Below are 17,199 nucleotides of genomic sequence, written 5' to 3'. Positions count from 1 at the left end.
CTCAGATAGATCCATCTTTATCTCTACCACCAAAACTCTAGTCCAACCCAGGATTCATCCTACTGTGAACCCTTCATTACTGATTTTCCACTCCCCTCCATTGTGCTCTCAAATCATTCTCCATATATCCTTCAGAATGAGGTTTTCTAAATTCACAAAACGGATTACCTTTTCTCCTGTCTAAAGTTGTTCAGTTGCTTTCCATCTTATCTAAAACAGAATCCTGTTCCCTAACCATGGCCTACAAATTCAATAGGTAGCCCCTCAATTACCTCCCCAGTTTTTCATACCGCTCTCTCCTTGTTCACTGTGGTTCATCTCCAAAGGACTCTGTCTCAGCACTATCCCATTCACAGAGCCTTCATATGTGCTTTTCTTCTTTTAGGGGCATGCCATGTGCTTCCCAAAGTTTTTCAAAGGACTGTCTTCTCTCTTCTCAGGAGTTCATTACATAGTCTCCTGACCACTATTTAAATAAACAAAGGACTTTCCTCTTTCATCAAGTATTTGAAATCCAGTTTTCTGATGTTAATCTTTGATTAATGCTTAGTAAGTGGTACAGTCTCAATAAACTCATAAAATAAATGAAAGAATGAGGAGAAAATAATAGCAATAATAGTAATAATATTCAACACTTGCTATATGTCAAGAACTAGTCAAACCTTTTACATGTATTAATCTTTTAATATTCACAGTAACGCTATGAGGTAGGAAGTATTACTATCCCACTTCAATCATGAGGATACTAAAATAGAAAGACATCATATGCTGAACAACAAGCAGCTAGTTGATATAGGATTTGAATCCAGGAAGACTGGTTCCAAATCTCAGACTTTTATCCTGTTTTAAAGACTTTAGGGCAGGGGATGTAGCTCAGTGGCTCAGTGCCTGCCTAACAAGCACCAGATACTGAGTTTGATCCCTGATACAAAAAAAAAAAAAAGGTTTCAGAGTATCTAACATAAAAAGAAAGAAAAACCTTCAGGATTTCATTTATTACAGATAGCATTAGAGATTATAGGGGTGTGTGTGCATATGTATGTAGGTTCCATGCTTTTATGCAGAGGGTAACATGTTATCAAGAAAAGGTAGAAGATATGTGAGAAAAGATAACCAGTGAAATAGATGACTAAAAGCATAGGCATTAGACCTAAAATAAGAAACTTGACTTTGGCAGAATCAATCTTTTTCTGTGATTTTAGACTTCTGGTGAGGAACTTTAAAATTTATTTACTAATGTGGACAAAGGTGGTAAGAATGAGTGAAGTAAAACGTACAACATCTACCAAGTAGAATGGAAGAGATGAGGCAAATAGCCTATTCTCTATGCCCACCACAACACAAGAGAAAGTGAAGCTAAAGGGTGGGATAAAGAGCTCTGAAGCAAAGAAGGAATTCAAACCCAAACTGGGTTTACTACTTAATCTTTGCTCCAATCATAGCAATCATTAAAACAAAGTTTTGCTTTTCAAAATAGCAAATATTTTTAAGATGAGTATCTAGTACTGAGAAGGAAACAATATAAAAAATATTCCCTTTAATTGCTGCCAGGAGGTAAATCTGTACAATATATTTGCATAACCTAAGGAAATAGTTCCAAATGTGTAAAAGATTTAAAGCATCAGGATGACCAATGAAATATTGTGAATGATTCTAAAAGGTACAATCTACATGTACATTCTACAATGTAAAAGACATATAAAATTTAAGTATATACTCTCAGTGGCCTACCTATAGCATTATGCAAAATGTAGGATTTGATTTAATTTTCTTTTTTACTCAGGCCAAAGAGCTGATAGCATTTATTCATAAAATAACTAGAAGGGCTAGGGATTTAGTTCAATGGTGCCACCACCTGCCTTGCAAGCACAAAGTTTGGAGTTCGATCCCCCTTACCAAAAAAAAAAAAAAGACTAGAAAACATAAATTTGAAAAGAAACCTAAAGTAAGCTTTTCTTCTCTCTATTAATCATGAAAGTTTTTTAAAATAATATATAAATTGATTCTAATATAAAGAATTGATTTTTCAGCCAATTTGAGAACTGTGTCATTATATAAAAGTTATTACTGACATTTTACACTTAACTTCTATTTAATGTTAGCATTGAATTTATTTCTAAAAAATACCTAAGATAGTATCGAAGTCCTCAACATTTACAAAACATTTTCACAGAAAAAGTCAGAATTCTAGGTGGGTTAAAGAGCAGCAACACATAAGTAAATCTTTCAGACAATAGCAGGATATTTCAAATTTTCAATGTAAATACATTTAGGACCAACATAAACCAGACTTTATGAAAATGTGCTTTTCACAGACAATTAATTGTTATGTTCTCCTCATAAACCCAACACTATAATATAAGCATAAATTTTTTCCATCCTTATATTGTTATTTTTGTCCTGCCCATATCTGGAAGTTCATTTGAAAAAAAATTTTAACAGAACATAATAATTGATATACACAAAGACTTACTTTAAAAAAATAACTGAAGTAATAAATTTAACCAAACTCTCTTGCCTCTCATAAAAGGTTTTGTTTGGTATTTTATTTTTCTCGCCTAAATTCTTCTCAGGATTACTATTAATGACAAGGTCAACTTTGCTTACCGCAAATCACTAATAGCTGAATTAGTAACTCAATATCTGAAAAATCATTTGCATGCATACATCTATCAGCAACCTATCAAAAAGTAAGATAATATGATGCCTTATTAAGACACTACCCCAGTTATGGTAGAGTTTCAATCTTATTGAACTCTATATATGTATAGGGAAAATGCGATTGTGTTGTAGCCTATAAATATATTGCCAGCTATAACAAGCAATAAAACATCTCACTCTAGAAAGTCAAATACTGCAATATGTCATTTCAAACTTCTCTTCCTGGGCCCAAGAAAATAGGTATGGATTTCAAATAAAGTTATTTAAAGTAGATTCTGGTATACAGACACCCACATCCTCCCAAGTTAAATTTTTCTGTTAGATTATCTCCAATCAATCTGACCACTTCAACCTGACAGACAAGCCAGTCAAATAAGCAGTAAGTAGGCCTAAAATCTGTCAGAATGGTTGGCTTCCCTGGTGATTACTTTTTGACTGACTTCAGCAGTCAAGTTAATCAAAACAGGCTCACCAAGTTTCCCATGTATATACAGCCTCAAAGCTTGCTGTTTTAGTAGGTGTGTCCTGTTTATATATTTGAAAGGAGTTGTATTAAATTACACTGTTTAAGAGAAACAAGCCGAAAAAGTTGTAATGAGTTTGACAATTAGGTCTCCCCTCATAGTTGGTCCTCAGCTTCAGCACTTGGGAGAAAAGGCTCATGGCCCTGCCTGACAGGTATGGAAAAAGAGGGTAGAGGGCCAAGAGAAAAGCATATGGAACCATTGGCATGCCCAGCTGCTAACATTTTCTGCCTAGGGGACAAACCTGTGCTGACAAAGGAATGGGGTCATGATACTTACTGAAGTTAAATAAAAGCATTCAAAATTCCCTGGAATGGATGTGATCATTCTGTATGTCTAAAATTACCAGTAAAATTAATTCTTTAAGCACTTAGGATAAAAATGACCTACTTAGCAAAATTGATACAACTGTTGACAGTAGTTTTATTCTTAGTATGAACAGAAAAAAATAAGCTTGAAAAATCTTATAAATTTAAAAATGGGGATGAAGACAATTTAATTTCTCAGCTTGCACAAACACCAATGTTGAAATGCAATCAACAAACACTGTTAGACCATCAGTTAAGATTACAGGTTTTGGAATTGACCCACCTGACCTCAAACCTGGGTTTCCAACTGAAAAGCTGTGTGTCTTTGGGTTAGATATCTCCCTGCCAATATGCAAAGTTCTGACCTGTACAATGGATGTCATCACACTGTTCAATTCCCAAGGCTGCTCTAAGTACAAAAGGACCTAATGTGGGTAAAGACTTTCCAAAATGGTGGGGTAATGAAGACTTACTATGAACTCATAGGATGGAAAGAGAATGCAACATAACTGAGAGCATTTTGTTCAAATAAGAAACTTTACTGAGTATTGGGGGGAGGGGTTTGTACCAGCATCATATGTATTTTTAAAGTTTTGTTTCCAATCATTAAATATTTTCATAATATCTAATAACAGCACTAAGAATCACTAACTAAAGGTACAAGAGCTTCATTCTGTACAGAAATTAAGCTTGTTGCTTTACTCACTTTCACATTTAATAACCATAAAATTCCTAGGAGGTAGGTTAGGTTTACTGATGAAGAAATGAAGTTACAATCAAATTACATAAATCTCTGAGATTAAACAACTGTTTTGAAAGCTAACCATCTTACTTTAAAACCTATGCTCATTCTAAAATCACATTTTTAAGACTCGTAATGTAGTAAATATCTAATTATCAATAACATGTATTTTTTGTTATTCTAGCAATACTTAGTGGTTGATATTGAAGGTTTGGAACTTCATAAAGACAAATAGTTGTCTATTGAGCCTCAGAAGTAAGTCATAGTAGCCAGAATGATTCAACACTGATCTATCATACCCCGAGTTCTGTGCTATTTCTGCTTTCTAAATTACTTCTTTTGGTTCCAAAACAACAAAACTATAAGTACCTGAATGACAAAACTCACAAATTCTCAAGAACTGGGAGGTAAACAGGATTTCAAGTACTGGTTAATTGAACGACACTGGTGAGAATGTCTTGTTACATGAAAACAGCTGGAGCACAAATTAGTAGCCAGAAACCTAAGAAGTTTTTGTAATAACAACATGATTTCATACTGTGTTCTTGGGTGATTTTTTCAGCCATTGATATAGGTAGTAGTCTCAGACAGTAATGTGCAAAAACCTAGACTCTGAAGGAGCATGAACAAATGGTACCACTGGGAAGAGCCCAAGCTGCTAGCTAAAATTTAACATAGGAGGGTGTAATCTAACATACAGGATTAACATCTCCAGAGTCTTGCCCTGGGTCAGCTCATCTCTCTATGATGCTTTATCCTCTAGACGGAAATAAAAACAGTGAGCTCTTTTAAATGTGCCCTATGGTCTGATTAAAGATTGAAAAGGGCTCTAAAAATCCACACTACTCCCAGGGAAAAATGCTAAATATCATTATCATTATTACACCAAATGCCATAATTTGGTCTCCTCAGATTCCCTTTTTATGTAGATTCCATCAAACTCTGACTTTTGACTTTTCCCCTCTCTGACCAAATCTCCAATGAAAAGCAAAGGGAAATGTTGAGGCAATTAGTTGGAAATGGAAGCAATTAATTCCCTTTTTTAGTGGAGACCTGGCCTGTTTGAACCAGTTTAACCAAAAATAATCAATGACCTTTCCCTGCCCATACTGAAGCAAATCTACTTGATATTTGTCACTGGTTATCCATCTACTACTTCGATATTAATGAGTCTCTTCATTTTATCCCTTTCTTTTATGAAATAAGCCATCTCTTCTGGTCCCTTGCTACCTCTGTATCTGCTATTTTTGCAAATCTAATACAGTCAAAGTCCTCATTATCCATGTGGCAGCTTGAGAAACTTGCATGACCATGATTTCTTATGTCCCCTAACCCTTCCCACTTGAACAGTTTCCCTTTCAGAGTTATAACAATGGGATGTTATTCAAAATTAGTAAAAGAGAACAACAAAGTTTAGTTAAGTGTCCCAGAAAGGATAGTTACCTAGATATAAGTACCATACAGACCTAGGTCCAAGTTGCTCTCTCATTACTTACTTCCAGGGCACCTTGGGAAAGTTACCTATTCTTTAAAAACCTCCCTTTACTATTCTGAACAATGGAGACTGCAGCATTTGCCAAAGGATATTGTCAGACTAAAATGAGGTGTTACACACAATATCTTCTGTGAAGAGAACATAATCAATGCTCCCTAGAATTACCTAGAGTAGAAAAGAGAAGAGAAAGACAAGAAATGAAGGGAGAAGGGAGGGAAGGAAAAAAGAAAGGAAGGGAAAAATAAGGAAGGGAAAGAAAAAGAAGGGAAGGGGAGGGGAAAGGAAAGGAATAAGTAATGAAATATAGCTGACTGTTGTTCTCACTCAAACTCTTCTAAGACACCATACTTAGTCATGAGTACTTAGCATTGAGAGTGTTTTATCCCTCAGTAAAAGACTTAATATTTTAGATTACTTATTTTATGAAATATTTCTTTCTCCTATTAATTCTGGAATAACTTTGCTTGCTGTATTTGTTGGTGTTAGTGTTTGTCTCATCTTTACACAAATACATCTTAAGTGACTGCTCAGCAGCCTTGTCTTACAACCCAAGTGAATTTAGAGACAACCAGTGTTTTAAATGCAAATCAATGGAAAGGGAAATAAATTGACAATACATTTTGAGAAAAATGGGGGGAAAGTGGAACTGCCCCATGGAGAAAAGGCAGATTAGCAGTTATTTAACAAATTATGCAAAGAGTTGCTTCATTTTTCTCTAAAAGCAGAGTCCTCCAAGGCTGTTTAGATAGGAAATTGTATTGAGGGGAGAAAGGTTAGATTTGGGAGTAGTAGTTTGTTATGTTTCATGCTATGTAAATCTGTCAGAAACATGAAATAGACAGGGAAGTTGAGAGAAGACCTCCTTTTGTGCTGTGAGCACCTATGTTCAGTGAAAGTTTGATCTTCAGGGAACAAATTCAGAGCTACTCTTCAGGTAGAGGAGTAGACTCTGAGCAGTACCCAGATTCCTCCTCCTTTACCCTCTGGCCTGACTCCTTTCAGATATTAATCTAACACAAAATCTTTAAGAAACACACAGATACACATGGACTTATTCAAAGTCACATGGAAAGTTAGGATCAAGCTAAAAATGTTGAATAGAAGACTTTCTATTTCACAGTGTATTCCACCAATTCCAAACCAAGCAACCACAAAGAAGCCACTGAATCAACTGCACATATTTGCTGGGTCAACTTATTTGAGAGCTAATCCGTGGTCAGTGTAAGTGATTATTTTTTTCTTTTTAACTTTTTAAAATTTTATTAGTACTTCTTTGCAATACATGAAGTTTACAATCATCTTGTGAAGAGAGTATATATATGTATTGCAGCTTCTTTCTTTTATTAGTACATTTTTTATTATAAATATAAATTCTTTTATTAGTACATTTTAGGTATACATTTACATTTATCATTTATCACTATACATGATGTATCTTGGTTCTTATTTTTTCCCCATTCCCTCCTCCCTTCAGCCTCTCCACCCTTCCCTATTTATAAAGACTTTTTTCCATTTATTCCTTTTCTCATAATTTTTCCTTTCCTTTCCCTTCTTTCCTTTCCCTTTCCCCTTCCATTTTTCCTACTCCTTTGGGCCTTTTCTTCCTACTTCAAATTATCAATTATTGGTTTTAATCATTTTAATCCTTATTTACACTTTCAGTTTCTCACACCAGTATTTACACATGTGTATCCTATTTATTTCACTTAAGAATATGGCCTCAATATGCATCCATTTAGCTATAAATGTCTCTAGTTTGTTGTTCTTTATGGCTGAGTAGTACTCCATTTTATTAAAAAAAAAAACACATCAAAAGAACTAGGACTAGAGGTCCCATTTGACCCAGCTATTCCCCTGTTGGGTGTCTTCCCAAAAGAATGAAAAGAATCACACCACAGCAATATATGTGCACCCATGTTTATAGTGGCACAGTTTATAACAGCTAAAGCTTGGAAACAGCCCAAGTGCCCATCAACTGGAAACTAGTTAAAGAAGATGTTGTTTCTTTTTTGTTAATCCCCTTCCCTCCAAACTCCCTCCCTCCTCTTCTAATTCCCCACATGGTCCTTTTTCCAAAATAGATCACGTACTATTATAGACAGCTAAATTAGGTAGAAATATTATAGACAGTCAGACAGGGCTCGGCCCTTGAGGGAGTCAGTGGAAAAGATAAAAACACATCAAAAACTAGCTGGAGGCACATCTGAAGAAGATTAAAGTCACAATAGCAAAATTTACATACTTCCTTAAGAAATTTTGAGATTACTGGTACCATCCTTTTTGAGATTTCCCATATAAATAAACCATCATCTCATTAGGGGTGGGCCATCTTCTCCCACCTACTAAAACCAAAACTACTAAGACTAAGACTAAAACTACTAAGACTAAAGACAAGACTAAGACTATAGATTATCAGCCAAGGTTACTGATGTCATCCATATGCCCTTGCTACTATTGGATCAGTATTAGCTAGGTGGCTATACTTGTACTTGCATTGGTTGATTATAACTTGACCCATGTTGTACCGGCCCTCCTGACTTTACTGTATAAAACTTCCTCAGAAAAATAGGATCATTGGAGGGGTCAGGGATTTAGCTCAGTAGCACCATGCCTGCCTCACAAGTGCAAGGTCCTGAGTTTGATCCCTAGTACCAAAAAAAAAACAAAACCTGAAAAATGAAGTAGGATCATTGGAAACCCATTCAGGACCCCTCCTTTCTCTCAAGAGCTACTCCTACTTCCCATTCTTATTCCCTATTCCTATTCCTCATTCCTATTTCCCAATAAATTTCCCTACTCTTAACCTCAACTATTCCTTAGAATTCATTCTTCCACTTCAGGGAACATGAACTCTGTGTATTTAACTTCTAGTGAGTTAGGAGTTAACATTTATTTTCCCTATATCAATAGTAATCCACAAAGCCTGCTTAAGTAAATATAAAAGTACTGAAATTACCCCAGGCATACTACCAGATGACTATGAAATGAAAATAGAAATCAACAACAGAAGAAATTTCAGAAGAGGCAAAAGTTCCTGGAAAATTAACAACATACTCCTCAACAACCAATAGGTCACAGAAGAAATGGAAGAAGAAATTTAAAACTTTCTGGAAGTTAATGACAATAACTGTACAACTCAATGAAACCCCTGGGACATTACGAAAGCAGTTCTAGAGGAAAATCCATGCTCACATTAGGAAAACAGTGTTAAGCCCAAATAAATAACCTTACGAGAAATCTTAAGACACTTGATAAACAACGATGAACCAGCCCCAAACCAAAATTGAAGGAAATTATAAAGAGAGCAGAAATCAATGAAATGAAGGGTAAAAACAAATCAATGAATCAAAGAGCTGGTTCTTTGAAAGAATAAATAAAATGCATAAGCCCTTAGCCAGACTTACCAAGAAAGAGAGAAAAGACTCATATCAATGCAATTAGAAATTTAAAAGGTGAATACAAAAGACACTATCAAAATCCAGAAGACAGTAAATACTTTGAAAAATTATATTACAACAAAATACCAAATTTTGAAGAAACAGATTCTTAAATAGATACAAATTACCAAAACTAAACCAAGAAGTCATAAGTATGCTTAACAACCCAATAACAAGCAATGAAATTGACAAATTAATAAAGAATATACCAACTAAAAAGAAAAGCCTGGGACCTGATGAATTCACTGCTGAATTCTACAAAACTTTTAAGGATGTTATATCACTAATACTGCTCAAGCTCTTCAAGGAAATTGAAAGGGACAGAGTGCTCCCAAATTTATGGAAGCCAGAATCACCCTGATCCCCAAACCAGAGAAAGACCCAACTAAAAAAGAAAATTATAGCACCAGGACCAGTCCGCGCAGCATGGAGCCCCCCCTGCCCCCCGCGCCCCCGTTTCCATGGTCCGCCCACCACAACCAGCTTAGCTGCCTGGGCGCCTGCAGGTCTTGTCCCGCCCCACCACCACCACCACCACCTCCTGGCTGTGTTGCTACCTGGTTCCACACTACAAAGGCATAAAGGCCATTGTCCTGAGCTCCGGAAGATAGAGCAGAAGTGAAGAACAGAAAGAGGGCCTCTTTCAAGTCTCCTCGACGAAAACTGAAGCCCACTGGAAAACTGTAGAGGATATGCAATAAAGGCACACCAGACCACCGTACTTGGTAAGTTGAAGGGATCATCACCTCCCATTGGAACCTGCACTATCTTCAGGGGAAGGGCAGCTGGAATTTGCAGTAGAACCTTGCAGAGTTCAACCCTGCAGGAGGACAGGAGCTCAACTTGGGACTAGTAGCCAGAAATCTGCCTGAATCTCACAGGTCTGCTACTGGCTTGCTGAGGCTCATTGACTTATATCTGCACACAGCTGCCCACGTTTTCTATTGTGACAGCCGAGACATACCCTGAAGGAGGCCCTTCATTTTTATTTTTTGTTATTTGAAAAAAATTTTTTCTCTTATTTTTAATTTTTTTCCTACTCTTTTCAAATTTTTATTTTCTCTTCTTTCTTTCTTTTCTCTCCTCTCCCTCTCCCTCTCCCTCTCCCTCTCCCTCTCCCTCTCCCTCTCCCTCTCCCTCTCCCTCTCCCTCTCCCTCTCCCTCTCCCTCTCCCTCTCCCTCTCCCTCTCCCTCTCCCTCTCCCTCTCCCTCTCCCTCTCCCTCTCCCTCTCCCTCTCCCTCTCCCTCTCTCTCTCTCTTATTTTCTCGATGTCCCACATTGTTGTTCATGTTTTTGTTCCTGTTCTGGACCTAATTTGGATTTCTTCTTTATTTTTCTTTTGTTCTCTTTTTCCTTCTCTCAATTGTGATTAGTTTTAAAGGAAAGTAAATACAGTATCTAGCCTCCCTATTGCTGTTACATTGTTCTGTTCTTGTCTTTGTTCTTTCATTCTGCCTTTTCCTCTTGTCTTCAACAGTTTCTTAGGAGTTAGTGTGTCCTCTGGCCTCACTGCTAACCTTTCCCTATCCTTCTACCTATCTATCCCTCCCTCCCCAACTCCTTCTAACTCCCCATCCTGAAGGGTAAAGTTGCTATATTGAAGAGTTTATTCACTATAAACATATGTTGGGCTGGTCCTTGATTTTGATTTAATTCACACAGTTAAAGGTGACAGATTAATAATTACCACAAATTGTCATTTTCTAAGCTGTGCTTGGTGCTATGGTGCTGCTGATTGTATCATTTGGGCTGCAGAGCTCTAAGAGACCACCTACAATGTGGGAAAAAAATTTTAGCAGCTGTACCTCAGACAAAGGACTACTATCTAGAATATATAAAGAACTGAAAAAAATCAGACCCCCCAAATTTAAAGAGCCAATTCAAAAATGGGCATCTGAAATGAACAGACATTTCTCAGACAAAGAAGTAAAAGCAGCAAATAAACATGAAAAAATGTTCAACATCACTGGTCATTTGAGAGATGTAGATGAAAACAACACTGAGATTCCATCACACCCCAGAAAGAATGGCTGCTATCAAGAAATCAACCAATGACAAATGCTGGCACAAGTGTGGGGAGAAAGGAACCCTTCTCCATTGTTGGTGGGAGTGCAGGCTGGTGCAGCCACTGTGGAAATCAGTATGGAGATACCTCAAAGTGCTAGGACTAGAGGTCCTATTTGACCCAGCTATTCCCCTGCTGGGTATCTTCCCAAAAGAATTAAAAGAATCATACCACAGCAATATATGTGCACCCATGTTTATAGCAGCACAGTTTGTAATAGCTAAAGCTTGGAAGCATCCCAAGTGCCCATCAACTGGAGACTGGATAAAAAAGATCCAGTTTTTTTATAAAATGGAGTACTACTCAGCCATAAAGAATGAGAAACTAGAGACATTTATAGCCAAATGGATATATATTGAGGCCATACTCTTAAGTGAAATAAATAGGACACACATGTGTAAATACCAAATAGTTTCTCTGGTGTGAGAAACTAAAAGTGTAAATAAGGATTAAAATGAATAATTGATCATTTGAAATAGGAAGAGAAGACCCCAAAGGGTAGGGGAAGTGGAAGGGGAAGGGGAAAGGAAAGAAGGGAAAGGAAAAATTATGAGAAAAGGAAAAAATGGAAACAAAGTCTTTGTAAATAGGGAATGGTGGAGGGGGTGAAGGGAAGACAGGGAATGGGGAAAAAATAAGAACCAAGTTACATCATGTATAGGTACAAGTACCCAGTGATAAATGTAAACATATTGTATACCTAAAATGTACCAATAAAAGAATTTCAGCAAAAAAATAAATAAATAAAAAGAAAAAAAGAAAAAAGAAAACTATAAGCTATTCTCCTTAATGAACATAAATGCAAAAATCCTCAACAAGATGTTAACAAATAGAATGTAGCACATAATCAAAAAGATCATACATCATGATCCCAGAGATGCAAGGATGGTTCAATGTATGTAAGTCATTAAATGCAGTACCTCACATAAACAGAAGCAAGGTCAAAAACCACATGATTGTATCAATAGAAGCAGGAAAGCCTTTTGACAAAATCCAATACCCCTTCATGATAAAAACCCTGAGGAAAAAACAGGTACAAAAGAATCATACCAGAATTTGATAAAAGATATTTATGAAAAAACCAACAGCCAGCATCATACTAAATGAAAAACAAAAACAAAAAACATTCCCCTTAAAATCAGGAACAAGACAAGGATGTCCACTATCATCACTTCTATTCAACATGGGACTTGAAACATTAGACAGAACAATCAGGCAAGTGAAAGACAAAAGGGATACATATGGGAAAGGAAGAACTCAAACTATCATTATTTGCTGATGGCATGATATTCTAAATAGAAGACCCAAAGAACTTCACCAAAAAACTCTTACAATTAATAACCAACTTCAGCAACCTAGCAGGTCAGAAGATCAACACATAAAATCATTAGCATTTCTGTACACCAATAATGAACTTTATGATAAATAAATTATGAAAACAATACAATTCACAGTAGCTTCAAGAAAAATGAAATATGTAGGAATTAACCTAAGCAAGGACCTCTACAAAGAAAACTATAGTCTCTGAAAAAGGAGATTGAAGAGGACATCAGAAAATGGAAAGTTATCCCTTGCTCTTGGATAGGCAGAACCAATATTGTCAAAATGGCCATACTCCCAAAACTGTTTTACAAATTTAATACAGTCCCAATTAAAACACCAACAGCTTACTTTATAGTACTAGAGAAAACAATTCTAGAATTCAGATGGAACCAGAAGAAACGTAGAATACCAAAAGCAATTTGGACAACAAGATCAAAGCAGGAGGCTTTGCAATACCTGACTTCAAGCTATGCTACAAAGCAATACTAATAAAAAGGACTAATACTGGAACAAAAACAGACACGTGGATCAATGGAGCAGAATAGAGGACACAGAAACATCTGACACATTCAGCCAAATGATTATTTCTCTAGTGGAAAATGTTGCTGTGTATTACCTTGAATTCTCTCATGAAATAGGTTCTATCATATTTTCATAAAAGTGCTTCCTCTCTGTTCATTGAAAATGCACATCTACTTGCAAAGTATTACACAGAAACAGACACCACATACATTTATTTTTGCTGTATCTACATCTTTGCAGATATAGGAACACTGTATAAACAAAAATCTAAAATTAATGACTCCAGCCTTTCACCCTCCAATCTGTCTTTCAAATGGCTAGCGTCAGAAAAGTCCTTCTAAAATAAGAAGTGCTTTACATTTTGAGAACACTGAGAAATTTTTTTTAAAAATTGGGCATGCTTACAGGAAAAGGAAATTTAATGGTAGATGTAATTTTGATAGAAAGAACAAATCATCCTCTGTGTGAAAATTTTCTTCCAAATGCAAAGGAATCATAGCTACTGAAGAGGAAAAGTCATTGGCTAAATGGAGACAATATTTGAGAGTATGATTAAAGATTCAGATGTCTCTTAGTTTAAGAGTAGGGAGAAACCTAGAATTTTACCAAAATGTATTATCATTGTGAAAATGCTGATGACAAAACTTTAGTTGTAAACTTTAGATGGTTCAGTAATTCAAATGTTTGAATTTACACAGGTTCAAAGGGACCAGAGAAGGTAAACATCTTAGCTGCTTAGAAATTCCATGTAGACACTAGTGGGTAGAGATGTTGTCTGCCTAAAGACAGAATGCAAATGGAGTCAATACCAGCCTAGATTTTGGGGGACTGGTGAAACATGTTTGATAGACTGAGTATCAGCAAAGTGTGTCGGGGTGGGGGTAGAGAATAAAGCCAAATATCTAGTTACAGAAAGTCCTGGCTTACATTCTTATTTTAATAGAAATGTGTCTAAAAATGTCAACTATCTATCCTAAGTTAATTTATTCATAAGCATACAATTTTCTGCGTTTGGAACATGTTTGTATAAGGAAGGACTAGAAAAAGAAATGAAAAAAAGGCTGGAACTCTCTGGCCCAGTGCAAAAAGCTAGAAAATGAATACCATCTGTTTTAATAGGGAAGAAGAAGAAGGAGAAGGAGAAGAAGGAGAAGGAGAAGAAGGAGAAGAAGGAGAAGAAGGAGAAGAAGGAGAAGGAGAAGAAGGAGAAGAAGGAGAAGAAGAAGAGGAAGAAGAAGAGGAGGAAGAGAGGGGGGGAAATACTCTTCCATGACAACTCTTAGAAATGAACATAAAGGGACAGGAGAAACTTTGCCTAAAGTCCACTTCTATTCCCAGACTCATTTCCTACTGTGCCTCATTTGTGCCTTCAAAAAGAGATCAAATAGTACATTTTCAGATCAAATTCTCACTTATTCTTTCAAACTTGAAAATATAAAAGAAAAATGCAACCCAATGTTATTTTAAGATCATTAGCTCAATCTCCCTCTTTCCTGAGAGCAACTGAAAATAGAAACAAGGGTTTTCTCCCTTTGACCAATGTACTCTTTAACACAGGTCACCTGAGGAGATTCCACCATCTATTATACTATTTCACTTTTCCACTTGTATGTATTCCCCAATTTTAACATGAACTGCCTCATTTTTGTTGGGAAGTAGTCAAGGTTTGCCATGTTCCAATGAATTCAATTCAATGGGAACACAAAATTATCTATCATCAACTACATTTACAAAGTAAATGGCCGACAAATTTTGATCCATCTCCAAACAGCCACAACCCAACTCCACAGATTCCTTGATTAGCTGGCAATTCATAGCTCTATAAAGTGAGGATTAGTTTTTGATGATTCATTCCTTGCTTCTCTTTTTCCTTCCCTATCAAACTTACAATTAACCTCTGTCTTCATAGGTTATGTTTTTGCAATGTTTGTCACTCTTATTCCTCTATGCCTCACAGGTTCTTCTCTTTGATCATAGTAAACATCATTAGTAAAACCTGGAGGAATCCATAGGTACACTCTATGTTTGGTTTGGTTTGTTGCCAAACCAAAATAGTCCAAAATACAAATCTGCTATTTGTAAATATTGTCTTTCTGGATCCGCTGTCATTCCATTTCTTACGCTAAAAAGAAATCCATTTCTTTGTACAATAAGAGGTTATTTCCATGAAGAATCTGTATAGTTTTATTTGTATAATGTATAAAAGATTGATTGCATTTCCATATGTATAAAATGTTTATTATTTTATCAATACCTATCATGATTCTATTTGAACTATATTTTGATAGTTTATTTGAAATTATTGTGCAAGAACACCGCATTTCTTTCATTTTCTTCTTTCCTTATTTCTCCTTTCTTATTATCCAAACCAGTTTTTAAAATTATTTTCTACTTTCACCATCCTAATTAGTATAATTTATGAAAAGGTTATTTATGCTAAAAGTTTGCTTTATATTTAAACATTTTGTAATTCTTTAGGGTATCTACAACTAAAGCACTTGCATGTCAGTCATTAAAATTAAGCTGACTTTGAGAAATATGTTTCATTATTTACATCAATTTCAAGTTTCACTTCAGCAAAATGTACTTATACTGCCTTATTCTATTCCTTTGGAATAAAGCTGAAAAGTACAATAATAAAAATAAAACTAATGTAATAGATACCATTAAAATTATATGTATTGCATTTGTTTTAGGACAACAAAGATTTCTTTTCAATTTCCAAAATAGAAACCATAAAGTCTGGCCCACTGTAAGTAGCCTTCACCAACGAGTTAAGTTTAGTATTAATTCAAAGCTACTTAAAAGAGTATAGCTACACTTGGATTCTAAAATATGAGTGAAGCAGAATTATCTGAATAATCTTAATAATGAACTCCATGTTCTGTTACATTTTGCCTTGTTGACACAATCTCTGAATAGGGCAGAATAATCAAGATTATTTTAAAGTCTCAATATTAAATGAAGTTTCCAGTAAATAAGTTACTAATAAACTATTCAAGATGAATTGAAGATTGCATCAGTTTTATTATTTTTCTCAACATTTCTATTCCTAATGAAACATTCTGAGAGAATACTGAAAATGTAGAGTAATAATTCATACAAATATATGTATATGTGTAATACACAGAATTACATAAATAAATTTTAAGTCCCTACTATAACTTTTCAAATTATTAAAATTATTATTTTAAAATATTAATTGCTTTACAATACTTGAAATCTCCTAAACAAATGGTTTAAATTTACATCTGTATAAAAAACAAGAATAATCTTTTAACTCTGGAAAAAAACATATACTAATATACTGTCTCGTGTTATTTCTGATATGAACAGAACTTATATTTTCTTACCTCTAAAAGCTAATAAAATAGATATTGCTGGAATGTAAACAGAAATTAACATTTACTCATAAAATAACATGAGGCAATAAAATGTTAAATCATGTTCCAATTTAGTAAATATCTGAGAATATTAAACTGGAAGAAGAAATTTCTTTGGTTATCATGAACTAAAACAGTGATTTCTATCTTGATTAAAATAAGACATTCATAGAGATTCAGTTATATTTTACTCAAATTACAGCATATCACAGCTTGACTGTTCTAACATCCTGATACCTAGTTATCATACAAGACAAAATTATAATTATAAGCAAGCTACACGCATCAAAGTAAAAGAGGTATTGATTAGACTTGCCTTCATACTTTGTTTAACGTACAAAGAATTAACCTGCCAGTTTAGTTACCTACCAGCAACGATTGGATTCTATCAGTGTAATCACCTCTACAAACAGCACCAAATTACAATCCCTTTTCCCATAGCATAAGCACCATGTCCAATGAGACAAGCAAAGTAAATGATCTGATCCTGATCGTGAGTAATGAATAGTTGGACTGGTTGGAATCCACTTAGTTGAGGAAAAAGAAAAGAGAAGTTGCTCATTAGGGCATTTCCTGAACCCTGGTTGGAATTTCAGTTAAGGAAGAAGAAATGACACAGCAGTTTCAAGTTAAGGCGACTTCCTTTCTTTATCTGAAATATGCTACTAATTTGAGAAACAGCTCTCCAACAAAATTACTCCACAGTGGTGTGGCTGCAGTAAAAGCTCTCATTGATCC

General features: G+C 35.3%; 1 protein-coding gene across 2 annotated transcripts in view; it reads right to left on the bottom strand.

The window, feature by feature from the left end:
* Tfec (transcription factor EC) overlaps positions 1 to 16,984 on the bottom strand; it is a 74,311-nt gene extending 57,327 nt beyond the window's left edge. The window contains exon 1 of one of the 2 annotated variants that reach the window (XM_087204614.1): positions 16,831 to 16,984. The gene's annotated coding sequence lies outside the window, so the exon portion shown is untranslated. The remainder of the gene's footprint in view (positions 1 to 16,830) is intronic. The other variant, XM_087204615.1, reaches the window with a different exon arrangement.
* Between the last annotated feature and the right edge of the window lie 215 nt (positions 16,985 to 17,199).

Source organism: Heterocephalus glaber, unplaced genomic scaffold (genome assembly GCF_053883595.1).
Source record: "Heterocephalus glaber isolate CG9 unplaced genomic scaffold, H.glaber_assembly_v1.0 deba00000546, whole genome shotgun sequence".
In the NCBI taxonomy this organism is placed as follows: Eukaryota; Metazoa; Chordata; class Mammalia; order Rodentia; family Bathyergidae; genus Heterocephalus; species Heterocephalus glaber.
This window is presented reverse-complemented; position numbering and strand designations above follow the sequence as displayed.